Source organism: Balaenoptera physalus (genome assembly GCF_965194825.1).
Source record: "Balaenoptera physalus genome assembly, chromosome: 7".
NCBI lineage: Eukaryota > Metazoa > Chordata > Mammalia > Artiodactyla > Balaenopteridae > Balaenoptera > Balaenoptera physalus.
Window position 1 is genome coordinate 76142396 of NC_138886.1, and position 15886 is coordinate 76158281.

General features: G+C 36.9%; 1 protein-coding gene across 7 annotated transcripts in view; it reads right to left on the bottom strand.

Annotated features, from left to right (window-relative positions):
* LINGO2 (leucine rich repeat and Ig domain containing 2) overlaps window positions 1-15886 on the bottom strand; it is a 1218611-nt gene that overhangs the window by 115083 nt on the left and 1087642 nt on the right. Inside the window, exon 1 of one of the 7 annotated variants that reach the window (XM_082467581.1) lies at window positions 3707-14295. The exons of the other annotated variants lie outside the window; for them this stretch is intronic. The gene's annotated coding sequence lies outside the window, so the exon portion shown is untranslated. Of the gene's footprint in view, window positions 1-3706; window positions 14296-15886 lie in introns of those variants that run through there. 7 annotated transcript variants of the gene reach the window in all.

The following is a 15886-nucleotide window of genomic DNA, read 5'->3' on the forward strand; positions in this document are numbered from 1 at the left end:
TTCGGCCTTTCTTAAGCTTATTTAACCATGGAAACATTTACTACTAAGCATTTTCAGGGACTAGTGTTCTACAAGATACATTTTGGGAAGTTCCAATCTATGTTGTTAAAATGAGCCTGTATATAATGCTTGACAGTTGCTAATGCATATTAAAATAACTATCCAAGTAAAGAAGAGATCTCTCTTCTTTATGCATTTCATAAGGCAGCATGGTGGAGAATCAAGAATACAGAGATTTGAATACCAGTTTTACTTATTAACTGCTCTTTAAGCCTGTTACAGCCAAAGTTTTTGGTAAAAATCAGGTAGGATCTTCTCTGTGTCTGGGCTACCCTTCTACTTCTACGTGTAGTTAACTCCTTATTCTTCAAAAGTCAGCTTAATCATCGCCACCTTCCCTAATGTCCTCTCTGCTTCTGTGTCCTGTTATATCATAGCACAGATCACACCGCATCATAACTCTTTTTATCGATTGATTTCCCCTATTAAACCTTGAGCTACTTTAAAGCCAAAAATATGATTTGATCATTTTTATATCTCTAGAGACAAAGCATAGTGTCTGACATTTAGTAAGTTCTCAGTAAGTAGCTGTGCCAGTCAGAAAGTCATCCCTCTTAGCTGTTTATGCTTGCTGGTAAATAATTCCAGCTGCTAGCTGATAGGAAAAGGTTTAATGGTAAAAATACTTGATCCTATCATCATGAAAATCAATTCCACTGGTCTCTAAGATGGGATGCTCTCACTAATAGTGGTGGGCGGAGGAGGTGTGATGCCATCACTGCCATGCTCAAAAGAAAATATATATATTATAATTATATATATGTATTTTGTAATTAAGAAAAAACTTTAATCTGTATGGATATATGACATACTAATTGTCACCCATATATGGTCCATATTTCAAAAGGTATCCGAGGTATTTTTAGGCAAGAGAGGAAGTGCTATCATACAGAGGTATAAAAATAGGTATAAGAGACCTAAATCATTCCTTGTTTTTCAACACACTGCAATTGCTTAAGTAAATGTACAGTTTCTATAAGAGGCTTAAACTAAATAAATGTCACAAAGTAGACAAATGGCTTTAAAAACTTCCTTGCAAGCAAACCAGAGTTTGAAGATAAAGCAAAAATGCAAATTATATAAGCATAAATGAACTACAAGAAACTTGCAGAATGAAGTTGCCTCCAATTTCTAGTATAAACTTTCAACCAATTTAAAAGGTAAACACAGTAACAGTCTAATTAGGGAAAAAAAAACCTCATAAAATTCCCAATCGATCAAGAAATTTTGAAATATGAACTTAAATCCTGTCCTAATACATTAGCTAAGATTAGTGGATGATGGGATAAAGAATAAAGACATTACAATTTCTAAGACATTGAAAATATAGATTATTCCAACTAAATCTAGTCTATTTAACATTTACTATTTTTCTTAGGTATGCAACAATTGTACATATACACTAGCTATTATATATTAATATAATCCTTATTATTATATGAGATGTATTATTAATATATATATTTCTTAAGCACTGAGGAAAAATGGGATGGCTCTGGGGTATGAAAGGTATTCTGTCTCATTGTGAGTAAGTCTTTAGACCAATGCTTTGTCTAAACTTCCCAGAGGCACAGGCTTGATGAGTCCAGATATTTAAGTGCAGAAACAGAAAAAAATAACTCAAGGCTGAAAGAGAAGTGGGATATGGAGCGGCTGCAGACTGAGATCTGAATCTGATATACCTTGTCCGATTCCCATGGAATGCAGTCCTCCCCAGCACTGCTCTATGATGCCACAGCACTGGGGACTATCTTCTGCTCTCTTCCTTTCTCTATTAGAACGTTTAATTAAGGAATCAGTATTTTCCACTTCAGAGCCATACAACCATCAATATCTACCCAGTTCTAGCACTGTATTCCCTAATACATGTATGAAAGTATAGTATAATTTCTAAATGTACCTTTTTGGAATAACAGTTTTACTGACATATAATTCACATTTAATACAATCCACCTATGTAAAATGTACAATTCAATGGTTTTCAGTATATCCACAGAGTTGTGTGACCATCACCACATTTTCATCAGTTCTCCAAAAAGTCCTGTACTCATCAGCAGTCATTCCCTCTTCACTTTTCCCACCCACAGCACTAGGCAAACACGAATCTACTTTCTGTTTCTATAGATTTGCTTATTCTGGACATTTCACATACCTAATATATTTTTAGTACTACGCCTATTCCTTATCCCACACTGCAAAATTCTACCCGGATTCAGAAGGATGTAACTTTGCTCTGACATTCTCTTGCCCTGACAGAAGAAAATCATAGATCCAAGACAGAAAGCTCTCAGTATCAGGCTAGTTTCTGGAATAATCCACAAGTTGCAGAATATAGCTAGTAATAGTTTATACTTGTTTGTCTGTATGGAAATGGAGGAATGTAATAAAATATCATGTATCACTACAAAGTCTTTTGTTTTTAAGCCTTACACATGATTGTAAATGCTTAATACCTCTGGAACATTTTTCTGGAATACTGTGTTTTAAAAATTTAATCCAGTTAGTCTTTCACATAATATTAATTGAGCCATAAAATATATGCCAGGCACTATGCTTGATTTTTACAACAATCCAGAAAGTAGGTCAGTATTATTATTCCCATTTTAAAGATAAGGAAATTGAGGACTTCCCTGGTGGCACAGTGGTTAAGAATCCACCTGCCAATGCAGGGGACACAGGTTCGAGCCCTGGTCTGGGAAGATCCCGCATGCCGCAGAGCCACTAAGCCCATGCGGCACGACTACTGAGCCTGTGCTCTAGAGCCTGTGAGCCACAACTACTGAGCCCGTGTACCACAACTACTGAAGCTCGCGCACCTAGAGCCCATGCTCTGCAACAACAGAGGCCACCGCAATGAGAAGCCCGCACACCGCAACGAAGAGTATCCCCCGCTCGCCGCAACTAGAGAAAGCCTGTGCGCAGCAACGAAGACCCAATGCAGCCAAAATAAATAAATAAATAAATAAATTTATTAAAAAAAAAATAAAGATAAGGAAATTGAGATTCATAGAAGTATAGTGAGCTGCCCCAAATCACACAACTCATACATGGAAGAAATAAGAATTGAATTTAGGTCTTCATTCTCCATCGTGTGCACTTTCCATCATGTTACATTTTCTACCCTCAAACAACCACAGTCCTTCTGGTATAAAGACTGTGTAAGAGCTAAGTCCATAGGAAACAATTTATACTCTTCCAAGACCATTTTTTAAAGTTACCTATGATTATAGTTCAGACACTTCTATATGCAACAGAAATGCTACACTATAATTGATATTGTGGGTCTAAGGACCCAGCATCAGGTTAAAAAAATAATCCCTCTTTCCTGGTTTGCTGCTTCCCCCAGTGGCCCCAAATGCAGAAGGGCTTAGACATTTGAGCTCTAGAATTTACCATTCTCCTCATTCACACCTCAATACACAATTCTCTCTCCTGGTTATTAAATCCCAGTGGGTTTGTTGCAAAATAAAAATATAACGTAAGACAAAAAATAACATGCAGTGATTTTACACAGAGTCTGGCATTAGAAATTCAGTAGGGGGAGAAGAAATGAAATGAGGGGAAAAGAACTGGCAGGTTACAAGGTCAGCCCCCATCAGCAGCAACAGTGACATAACAATATCAGAAAAATGTCTGATCACCTTACCAATCATTGTTGGCTCTTGCTGTGTTTAGTGCAGTGTGTTCCGAGTAGATTGTTGTTTTTCTAGCTTCTAAGTGCCTTTGGCTTAAAGACACCAACACTTCCACGAGGTGTACACATTTAACCCGGGGCAGGAATCATCTTCTGCAGAAAACAGGGCTGCCTCTATGCAGGTGGGGTTTCCAGAGCCCACTGGCACAAGTCCTCTGTGAGCGGACACGGGCCAAAACAGGCAGGACTGCAATGGATACATCAGCTGGGCTTGTCTTGGTACAGTAACCTAATAAACTCCAGCTGTGCAAGGCACCACTGGTGCTGAGAAACCCGATTGTTCATAGTAACAGGACTTTCTCCAGTACGGTTGGTGAGAAATTCAAGTGTCCTCTCTGCTAGTAATATCCGGGGCACTACTTCATTTAATTAACCCCCAGAGAGCTAGCCAAGGCACTGCTCTGATTACAAAATAATGGGTCCATCAGGCACAATTAGTACCCAAGTGAAACATGGCAGTTTGCATGAAAATGATTGAAGTAAACAATTTCAGGCGCTGAAAAGGGCTCTCGTCCTAATTAACCCTTACAGGGCTCATCTGTTTTGCCTGAACAAAGCCCAACCCCAAATCTTTGCCAATTGGCATGATGGGGAAATGGTTTTTGCATCAGATCTGGCTAGGCATGGCACCGGCAAGTGGAAATGACTAATCCCTGAAGACTTACACCATAGGACACCTGGAAAACACACAGGGTTCAGTGAACATATTAAAGAGCGGATATATTATGGAGAATGAGTCCTAGAAAGAGTCTTGGAAAAATGCAGATTCTTGGAAGAACAGCTTCCCTGCCCTTGCTACTTGAGGACAAGACACGTTTTCTTCTCTCTGACAGCTCCATAGAAATTAGTATAAGACCCTCCATGCAGGATGTGTACAGCCTAACTTGTGGGTGTGATTTGTTTTAAAGCGAGATTGGAAGTGATAAAACTGTTGGTTTTTTTGGACTCTACATAAAAAAATAAACCAACTCCTGTCTCAATATCAATTTTAATAAGCACATTTTTTATTCTGTATTCTGATGAGTGCTGCATTTGATTTTTCTTTGCTATATCGCTAGCCCCTAGAGCAATGCTAGGTACAAAGCAGGTGTTTCCAAAAATACTTGTTGAATAAATGTGTGAATGACCTAAAAAGAGGCTATTGTGAATGAGGGGGTAGAGGAGTGGGCAGTAATTATCCAAAAGCACATATTTAAGAGGTGCATGGATAAAAGAGTAATGCTTTACATTTGCTATGTTGTGTTGGGTCTTTATTACCTTTAACAGTATATATATTTTTAATTATCTTTTCAAAATATACACCTTCTAAAAGTCTAAGAGAGTCAGATTCAAGATATTGGTTACTAAAAAAACAAAACTCCTCTATTACTCCTTAGATTTTAAGTCTTCCTGGGAATAGGGGTGAGCATGTGTTGGACGCAACGTGGTGTGATGGTAAAAGGTGGCACCTTTGGAGCCATAGCCCCTGATTTTGAATATTGACTTTGCCAAAATTTTGCTATGTAAACTTTAAAACGTATCTAACCTTCCTAAACTATAGTTTTCTCATCTATAATAAAATGGGGCTAATACCACCTACCTTAATCTCCATGTAAAGGGCTCAGTAATTGTTAGTGATGATGATAGTGATAAAGTTTTGATTCTCATGAGAAAGAAACTTATAGCAGCAGCTCACAAATTAAACACAGCAATATTCAATTGTTCACAGGTACAGGAAAGAACTTTGAGTTGTACATATGCACACACACGCACACAAAAACACATTAACGCAGATAGTGTTCTCGATATAGATCTTGACAACATACCAAAAATAAAACCTAGCCAAAGAGGTTCTTTTATGGATCCTATTATGCCCAAAACAGCACCTCAGAGAAGCGTGTCCTGAACAAGGATGCCATGGTCTGATTTGTGCAAAGCCCCTGGAAATCTTCAGTGTGGCAGAATCAATACCTGTTCCCTTATTTACTTCATCTTTAAGCAAATGAAGCCTACTGACTTGGGTATACCAAAGAGAGAGCCTGGATTTCCTCATGATTTTGACTGTCAGATCGGCTGCCATGTATCATATTCTTGATATATTTGTGGTCAGCAAGAGAGAACAAAGCTTGGAAATTATCAGTGGTTGCTTATGTTTCATTTGGTCAAAGGAATACTGAGTTCCTGGCTTTTACTTGCCTGTGTGGCATGAGTTCAGGAGTGGCACCATGGCAATCACAGTAAGAGGCCATGATCTCATGCTTAGAGGAAAAGCTTCTCAGCTGGGCTCCTTGTGGTCCTGAAATTGTATCATGACCTCAGCCCCTTTGGGGCTTCCTAGGTGGAAATCTTAGCTAGGAGAATAGGAATACTCCAGAGGATGGAGACAGGTCCCCTTCCACATGAGGCTCAAAATCCTGAGCTTAGGCTTCCCTTATTGAACTGCCATTGAATGATAAGATTTAGAGGGAAGAAATGTATCTCACTCCAGAAAAAATTATCTTTTATTCTTCCTCCAAGGCCGACTTAACAAGGTCTTTAAAAAATAGAGGGGGTCTTAAAGAAACCCATCTGGCTTCTGAATGCCAAATTTGCTCTAAATTCCCGGGAGTCAGGCTAGGCTGTCAATATACTCTGAGCTGTAATATGTTATTCATGTTTCTCTGAGGTCATCAATGTCTTTGCTTGCTATTCTTACCATTCTTCAGAATAATGGCGCTTAGTGAAGCAATTTCTTTTTAACTCCTACCATGTGCCTAGTTACATGCTATATTCAAAATTCTATTTTAAAATTCTACATCTCATCACCATCCTTCCTCCAGAGGTTTAAATACACTCTAGACCTCTCCACCCATCTTGTTACTTGCTTAATAACTAATATCTACAGATATGGATTATGAACCTCAGTCTTCTTCTTATATGCCAGCACTCAAAGTTTCAAAATATTCAGGATCACACACCTTTTAAAATATTTACAAGCACAAAATATTTTTTACAGTACCAGGCCATTTAAAAATCTTTGTGAAAAGTTAAATATCAGCAACTGCCAATCCATTCTCCAGGGATGCACTAGTAAATTGCACCTTGAAAATAAGTTACCAGTAAGAATATTGCACATTTACCAAAACTTAAAGGTACCAGAAAATTCCACAAAAATCTCGGATGTTACCTTTATTGGATTAAGTGTGATAGTAAGGAATACTAGGGCTCACTGAAAAAAGGTATTGTATTTGAAAACAAGAGCGCTCAGATCTTTGTGCTTTACTGGAAAAAGGTCCACATCTGGAGTTACTGAACATGTGTTTTAGGAACCCAGTTGTGCCATCAACAAGCTGTGTGACCCTGGAAAGTTCACTTTGCCTCTATGGGCCACTTTCTTCCCTGCAAAACATGATTCACAGGATTGTAGTGTGGACCCAAAACTTACTACTGTCAATAAACTCCAGGATGTTAGGAATTTCTAGATCATAAATAAATCTTGGGTAAAAAAATGTCATTTTGAGAAGCAAAGGATGTGGCACAAACCATGAGTCTTTAATGTCATGCTACTACTGCTAATATCTCACATTTTATTGGCAATTAATAACTTAAAAGTCATTTATCAACACATAAACTTCTTTGATTATTACAACAATGCTAGGAGGTGGATATGCTTGGCATTCCAATCTCCATTTTACACATAAGACAATAGAGGATCAGAGAGTTAAAGTGACACCCACTGAGACCTCAGTCTCTTAATACATAATTTATTTATTTTTTAATTTATTTTTTAACATCTTTATTGGAGTATAATTGCTTTACAATGGTGTGTTAGTTTCTGCTTTATAACAAAGTGAATCAATTACACATATACATATGTCCCCATGTCTCTTCCCTCTTGCGTCTCTCTCCCTCTCACCCTCCCTATCCCACCCTTCTAGGTGGTCACAAAGCACCGAGCTGATCTCCCTGTGCTATGCGGCTGCTTCCCACTAGCTATCTATTTTACGTTTGGTAGTGTATATATGTCCATGTCACTCTCTCACTTTGTCCCAGCTTACCCTTCCCCCTCCCCATCTCTAATACATAGTTTAATTCTTTCCCTTATGTCCTGAACTTAGGAGTAAAGCTATCTCGGGAAATGTACTCAGCAAAGTTACACCACAGCACTTTTAAGCATCAATTAATTTTCCTGAATGACTGAAGCCTTTGCCCCCTCTAGAATGCCTTTATTTACCTCTTGATTGAATCACTAAATTGCTCAAAGTTCATGGAATCCTACTTTTTCCTTCTCATTCATTCATTCATGCATGCTACCTTAGCTCAGGCTGCCATGACAAAATACCTTAGACTGGGTGGCATAGACAACAGAGATTTACCACAGTTCTGGAGGTTGGGAAGTCTAAGATCGAGATGCTGGCAAGGTAGATTTCATTCTGAGCCCTTTTCTCTCAGCTTGTAGGAGGCTGCCATCTTGCTGTGTTCTCACATGACTTCTTTGTGCCCCAAGCAAAGTGGGGTGAGGTGGTGGCACTCTTTCACATCTCGTCTTAAAAGGGACTAATCCCATCTGGAAGGCTCCACCCTCATGACCTCATCTAAACCTAATTACCTCCCAAAGACCCCATCTCCAAATACCATCACACTGGGGGTTAGGGCTTTAACATATGAATTTTGCAGGGACACAAATGTTTAGTCCATAACACATGCATTCATTCATTCAACAGTAACCATTACAGGGTTAGTTGTAACAACTTTTACTCATTTAGCAGTGAACAAACAATGTTATTTTCCATATACATCCCACTAATTTGATCTTAAAAGCAATTCTATAATATGTTAAGCAAACATCTTATTTCCATCTTCCATATTAGGAAGCTGAGTCTCAGAGAGGGAAAGTTAACTTTTGAGCTTGCTTTTTAAATTCAGGACTTTTGAGTACAAATCCAGTTCTCCATACACAACACAGCAAGGTAATGTGAAAGATGCAAAGGTATTCATTCGTTCGTTCATGCAAAATATTTATAGAAAACCTGTATTTGCCCACTACAGTTCCTGGGGATACCCAGTGAATAAAACACACTGAATCATGCTGTCCTTTTGAAGCTTATCTTCTAGACCTTTTACCATCAGAAGCATGCAATTTGAAAGGACATGTGCAAAAACCCTACAGTACAGGGAAGAAGATAAACAGCCACGTGAGCAGGGAACGTGGGAAAATGTTACAGAATTTCAGAGCACACAAAGACTGTTTCCGGTAGAAAAAATTAAAAAATTTTTTCACAGAATGGGAAGCCCTTGAGGTGAAGTTTGGAGGACAGGTGGACTAAAGATGTAAGTGAGCAAGAAAAAGAGAATAGAGGGTCCACTAGACTGTCAGTTCCCTGAGGAAAGGGGTTTTGTCCCTTTTATTAAGGGCCTAGGACAGTTACTGGCATTTAGTAAGTGCTCGATATTTATTAAATTAGCAAAGGATAACTCCAAGCACAGAAATAATATGAATGGCATTCTGAAGGAGGGGAGATAAATCTCAAGGTATGTCTATGGGAGCTTCCATAGAAAGAAAAGATTGGCTGCCTTTAACCTAAAGACCACAGGGAATATATACTTATTCACTTCCCTTAAAAATAATAATAATGTGGGTATTTGTATCTCTACTTGACAAATGAGGAAATTAAGGCTCAAAGATATTGTGTACCTCACCCAAAATCAACTAATAAATGAGTGATAAAAAGTGGATATATGTTACATATCTACGTCCATCTGATTCTAAAGCTTGAGTTCTTTCTGTGATGCTTTCTCTTTATTCTGGAAATAAATATAAATGTAGACATGAATATAGATATAAATATAAAAATATATTTAGGAATTGTATTTGTTATCCTAGAGTGAAAACAAAAAAAGAGTCAAAGACATCATTAATAAAATGACTGTATGACTTCGAATCATTCAGCTCTCAATGTCTTTGTATCCTGTCCTATGCCTCATAAGCCCTCCTAAAATTTGCACATAATGGTCTAGGTAAAGTACAGATTTTGTCACAACAAGAAATGACCATCCTATCTTCATCACCCTCCTACACATAAGTGCTTACTTACAAATATCCTGTCTTCCATCCACCAGCACAAAGCATGATTTATTTAAATAAGTAATAAAGAATCCTGAATCCTTCTATTTTCCTGCTCATGTGGTTTCTGGGAGGAGGACTAGTTTAATATTGATATTTACTGACACCTGCAGTTGATGTCTTGAACACACTGTGGACAGAGTCTGGACACTCTACTTCTCTATTCTGCATGCTGAGAACGATCTTCCTAAGAAAACACAGCTGTAGGCACACCTTTCAACCTTCTTCTTTGGGGTGGTTCCCAAGAGGTGGCCATCCAGGAGAATATTAAGTAGAGATTACACCTCTTTGCCTCAGAACATTTCCCATCTCTGAGTTTTTAGCAGAAATAAAAGCCTTCAAAATCCCAACCACATAGCTTGCTTTATGAAGTGACTGCTCAGTAAAGAAATGAATCTTGACAACACAAAGTAATACTTCACCTAGACTACACTTATCAGGCCAAAAGGTTTAGTCCAATTTCTTTGGAGTGAAGAATCATATATGCCTTCCCAGTAGGGCTTCAAAATATTCCATTTTCTGATTTGAGCTTTTAAGCAATAACCACTTGGTAAACGAAGCAGAAACTCTCCCTCTGGATTGTTTTATTGTTGTTGTTGTTTTTGTTTTTTAATTGCTAGGAAGTGAGGCAGGAACACAGCAAATATCTTTTGTTCATTTCATCTGTAACTTCACCAGTACGAAATACCCTGGAGTTTTGCTCAAATATTATTGCTGAGGGGCCAGGAGCTATTCTGTTTTTTAATATATCTGAGGTTAGTCCACTTAAAGACCAGAAAGGGCAGGGATTGAGACCCTACCAGTACTCACGGTGCTCTGATAACACAGCACGCCATTTGGGGTTTCCTGTCTTTTCTGTCTCAGGTCTGCATTTGATGGTTCAGACCTGTCTCTGCTCTCTAGTGACCATGGACTGGTTTGGTATTTACTTATACTCCCTTGGTCTTTGGTTTGACTTCTTAGTTCACATCTTCATCCTGATTCATGATGTCTTCCACACACACCCTGGTCCTGAGCTTATTTGATCTGGATCTCAACAGACCCCATCTCTAATTCTCCTTCTGACCACCCCCTTGGCTTCTCAGTGGTTTTACTGGCATTTGAAGGAGCAGAATGCACATGAAGTCCAACTCCTTCTTAAAGTCAAGGCCATCCCTTAGCTGGACCACCTCAAAATAGTGACTTAATTTCTCCAAGTCTCAGTTTGTCTTTTCAGTGAGAATGGAAATAACTGGCCTGCCCCAGCTATGTTGTAGGGATGCCATAAGTTGATATATGTGAAAGAACTTCATAAAGTATGAAGTGCCCTTTATACAGTTAAAGTACGACAGAAAACTCTATTTTAGGTTAGTTCTCTGCTGCCCTCTCCTGGTTCCCAGTTTCTGTAACTAAGATTTAACTGGGAATTAACACTTTTGATAGGAGAAACTGTTTTAAAAAATATACTCCTGTTTACATATATAGAAGGTGTAGGCCACACCCATTGGTTAAGGTTTTCCTAAAGTCTATTCACATTTAGAGTGAAACTCTTCTGAATTATTTTTAACTCACATTTCTTTATCTTTGTGTTTTTCAACTCAGTCTTATTCTCTGTGCCATCAAGGTCATTTTTTGATGGAGATTTTCTTAAAAGCGTGCTCTACGATGTTCTCCAAGAATTTCTTCTAAAATATATCTATTTTACTATTTCTGAAGCTGGGTTTTCTTAATTGTATCAGATTATTTCAATGAAGGCTTTTCAGAGAGGACAAGTAAGACTCATTCTTTCCTTAAATGATTTGTTGACTGAGACATCAAAGGAATTCTATTGTGTGTCATGCCACCAGGAATAACAACTAAGTTTATAATCAGACAATGACAACTGCATCACAAGTGCTCCCTGGCTGACAACAGTTGACAAAGTTGTCATCTATTGCAAGACCTACCTTGAGTTCAGAGAAGACAAAATGTGAAAAATATATTTCCTAAAATTGATGAATGTTTCATCTTTTTGATATTTTATTATCCATGATCCCTGCAACGGTGGTTGTAAAACCATCCAATTGGTTTTATAATGACTTCAGGCTATGATGAGATTTTAGCATGCCCAGCATTCACTGGCATATAATGCCAGAATCCTTTACTCCACTGACCATCTACCACATGTCAGGTAATTCACACCTATGCACTGCAGGTATGCCCTTGAAAGACATGGCTTTTGCCTTTCAGAAACCACAACTTGTAATGTGTGCTCCTGTCTAGAGGAGAGGGCATGCAAGTTATAGACCAGATTGGCACATAGAAACTTACTGCAGGGCCAACTCTTAGAATAGTCTGCTGATCCAGGCATCTCAATTTAGAGATGAAGAAACTGAGGCCTGGCAAAATTAGTACCTTACTCAAGGTCAGACACATGCACTAAACAATGCTAATTGTATGTACTGTATGTTGATTTTTTTGTCCTGGAATAATTTAATTTGATTTTAACTAAAAGAAGATTTGTAATGAATTTATTTCATTCTGATGGTTTTATTTTATATAAGGATAAGTGATAAGGGTGCAGTATGAGTAACTTAACTTTTTTCTTTTTATTCTTTTAAATTATGGAATTTTATTTTTCATTTTTAAATTATAGAATATTTTATACTTATGAAATTATATTTATAATGTATTATGAATAAAATGTATGAAAAGTGCTAAAAGAACACCCACATTAAGAAATAGGATATTTCATTTATCGTTGAAGCCCCTTATGAGGCTGTTCCCCTCTCTTCCCCTCTTAGGTCATCAGCATTCAGAACTTTTATTATTCCCTGGCCATTTCTTCATATTTATAATACATATGCATATAGCCTGAAATATTATTTTTACATATTTTAAAATTTTATACAAGGAGTATCAAAGCATACGTATTATTCTCACTTTTTTTTTTCTGTTCAACGTTATGTTGATGCGATTCACGCTGATTTAAGGATCTGTTTCATTCATTTCACTGCTGTTTAGTTAACACTGAACCACAATTTACCTATTCATTCTCCTGTTGATGGAAATTTGTTGCTTCCAGTTTTTATTATTATAATCAATGATGCACATTTATTCTGTTGTACATATGTAGAACTTTTCCTAGCTTATATGCATAGGAAAATAATTTGTGGGTCATTAAATGCCCACATCAGCAATCTTACTGGATAATTTATACACATACCAGAAACGTAAGAAAAGTCTCCTTTCTCCACAGCTCACTAAGACTTATTATCCTACTTTTAAAAAATTTTCCAATTTGGTGGGTCTAATAGTATCTCATTGTGGTTTTAATCTGCACTTCCTTGATTAAAAATGAGACAATATCCTTTTATGTATTTAGTGGAATGTTCAGTTTTCTCTTCTGTGAAACGCCTGTTTATTCTTCTGCCTTTAAGTTTTTTCTTTTAAGTAGCTTGTCTTTTTCTTACTAATTTGAAGAAGTTCTTTATGTATCATAGATACTAATTCCTTTTTGGTTTTACATATTGTAAATATCTTCTATCATTTTGTGATGACTTTCCTCATTTTTATATATCCTTTGATGAATAGTTTACAGTTTTAAGGTAGTCAATTTTAAGTTTTCTTTTATTATTTCTGATTTTTGTATCATGTATTAGTTTGAAGGAAATACCCAGATTTTTTTGTTTTTTTGTGTTTTTTTTTCCATACAGATTAACAGTTGTTCCAGTAATGTCTCCTGAATAGCTCATCTCTTCCCTAGTGGTCTGCAAGATTATGTCTGCCATATTATTGTATGGCCTATTTGCATATTCCTTCACCTGTGTGTCATGTCTTAATTACTACTGTTTTTTAATCAATTTTTGATATTTGGTACTACAACTAACCCTGCATTTTCTTCTTCATGAATTGGCTTTCACTGATCCTTTGTTTTTCTGTATACATTTTACAATTATATTAGGATTTACTTGGAAATGCATTTGATTAATCAGATTTTTTTCTCATTTGATCTTTTCCTTCTAATGGTTTGATATTTATATATACAAATTACAGTCTGTTAATTGTCACCATTAAAGTGTGACTGTGAATACTTAAAGTCTAACGTTAATCAGTGTCTTTAACCTCCTCTCAAACAGCAAAAAGATCTTAGAGTACTTTAAATTCTGACCCCCTCCTGGCTTACCTTAAATTGCTTTTCGACAGTTTACCCTAAGCTTTTTAAAAATACTTTTAGTCCTACCAATTAGACATTACTCTGTTTGTCTTTTCAAAGGACATCGACTTAAATCTACCAACATACATGTCATTTTCTTTGCTCACTTTCCTTTTTTCATCTCAGATTTTCCTCTGGTATCAATTCTTTCTTTCTGAAATATATTCTTTGGAAGTCAATTTTCTATAATTGAATTTGTTTTACCCTGGTTCTTGAAAACATAGTTCCATTGGGTTTAAAATTTTAAATTGACAGTTCTCTTCTGTATCTGTTAAAAATTCATTCTACAATCATCTTCTGGATTCCACAACTGCTGTTGAAAAGTTACCTGTAAAAACTTGTTGCTGATGCTTTGTGAGCCATCTTTTCCCTCTGGCTGCTTTTGAGGGTTAAACCAAGGAGCTCCTCCTTGAAATTCTAAACCCTGCTCTTTCATTTTTGTCTTCAACAAAAGTCATTGGAAGTTGTGTAGTAAAGTTGGAAATAGGAAATATGTAGTGACCATGGCAAGCAGGAATACTTTTCACTAACATTTATCACATGACTGAATAAAGTGTGACTGCAGAGCTCAGAGGGTTTTATCTCATATAGAACTATAGTGAGTTACTCTAAGACAAAAACACTTCGCTGATGTAGACATATGACCAGAAAAAAAGTCTGACATTATAAGAACACTGACAGTCAGTGGAACACCAACATGTATTTCCACTAAATGGTATAGACTTATACTACTCATTTGTAGAGTAAATGAACAAATATTCAGCCCATGACTTAAATACTTCAAAAGGTTCTATAAGAAATAAGAGTAAGTCTAAATAAAGGGATAAAGTGCATTGAATATGACTGATTTCTAAAAATCACATATAAAATATGTTTTTATCTGCTCAAATGAGCCATAATAAAATATGTTCATGTTTTGTATACTATCTTATGGGAAAGGATAGGGGTTAGCTGATGAATTTGTATATAAGTTGTATATTTGTCAAATTTTATTAGTTATATTTATTCACTCATGGATTTATTCATGCACTCAAAAATACTAAGGTCTTCTGTGTTCTGGGGAGCCATGTTCCTATTTAATTAAATGGATCAAAGCCATTCCCTTATTTCTTCACAGAGAGAGAAAACAGAAACCTCTTAGGCTATGAAGGAATCACAACATAAGTGTGCTATTTAAGCACCATTGGGGAAAAGTTGTTTCATTAAAATGCCAGCTAAATTGAGTAAATGAGTTGCAAAAACTAATAACCAAAACTCACTCCAATGTTACCCAGATATTTTTACAGGGCTTTGCTGTATTCTTTGATATAATTGCCAAAAAGAAGGATAGAAGGAAGGAAGAAAGGAAGGAAGGAAGGAAGGAAGGGAGGGAGGGAGGGAGGGAGGGAGGAAAAGGGAGAGAGAAATCATAAGAAAAGGAAGAAAGCATCCCCAATTTGATGACAAACTCAAGCTCAAATTTCAGGTACGGTCAAAATGAACCTATCCTACTATTTCTTTGAAAGAACAGGGCTAATCTGATCATGATCTAGAGAATGAAGTGGTTGTAATTTATCTGTGACAAATGTCATTATAGTTAAGTGGTGGTTAAATGTACGTATTTTTGAAAACTTAAAGCATAACAAATAAAACAAACAAATATAGTCCCTGCCTAAAAGCACGCTGGTGGTGTACTGACAAAGCAAAACTTAACTCCCTTACTCCTACTTTGAGTCCATCATCTGTACCAATGAGAAGGATGGTCAAGCTGGTAAGAGAGGGCCATGCCTTAGTGCGAAGCTATGGACCCCCAATCAAGGTGACGTCCCTCTCAAGAAGTGAGTGTCTCCTTCCCAGATGGAACTGAAGTTTAGATTGCAACGTTGCTAACAGCAAT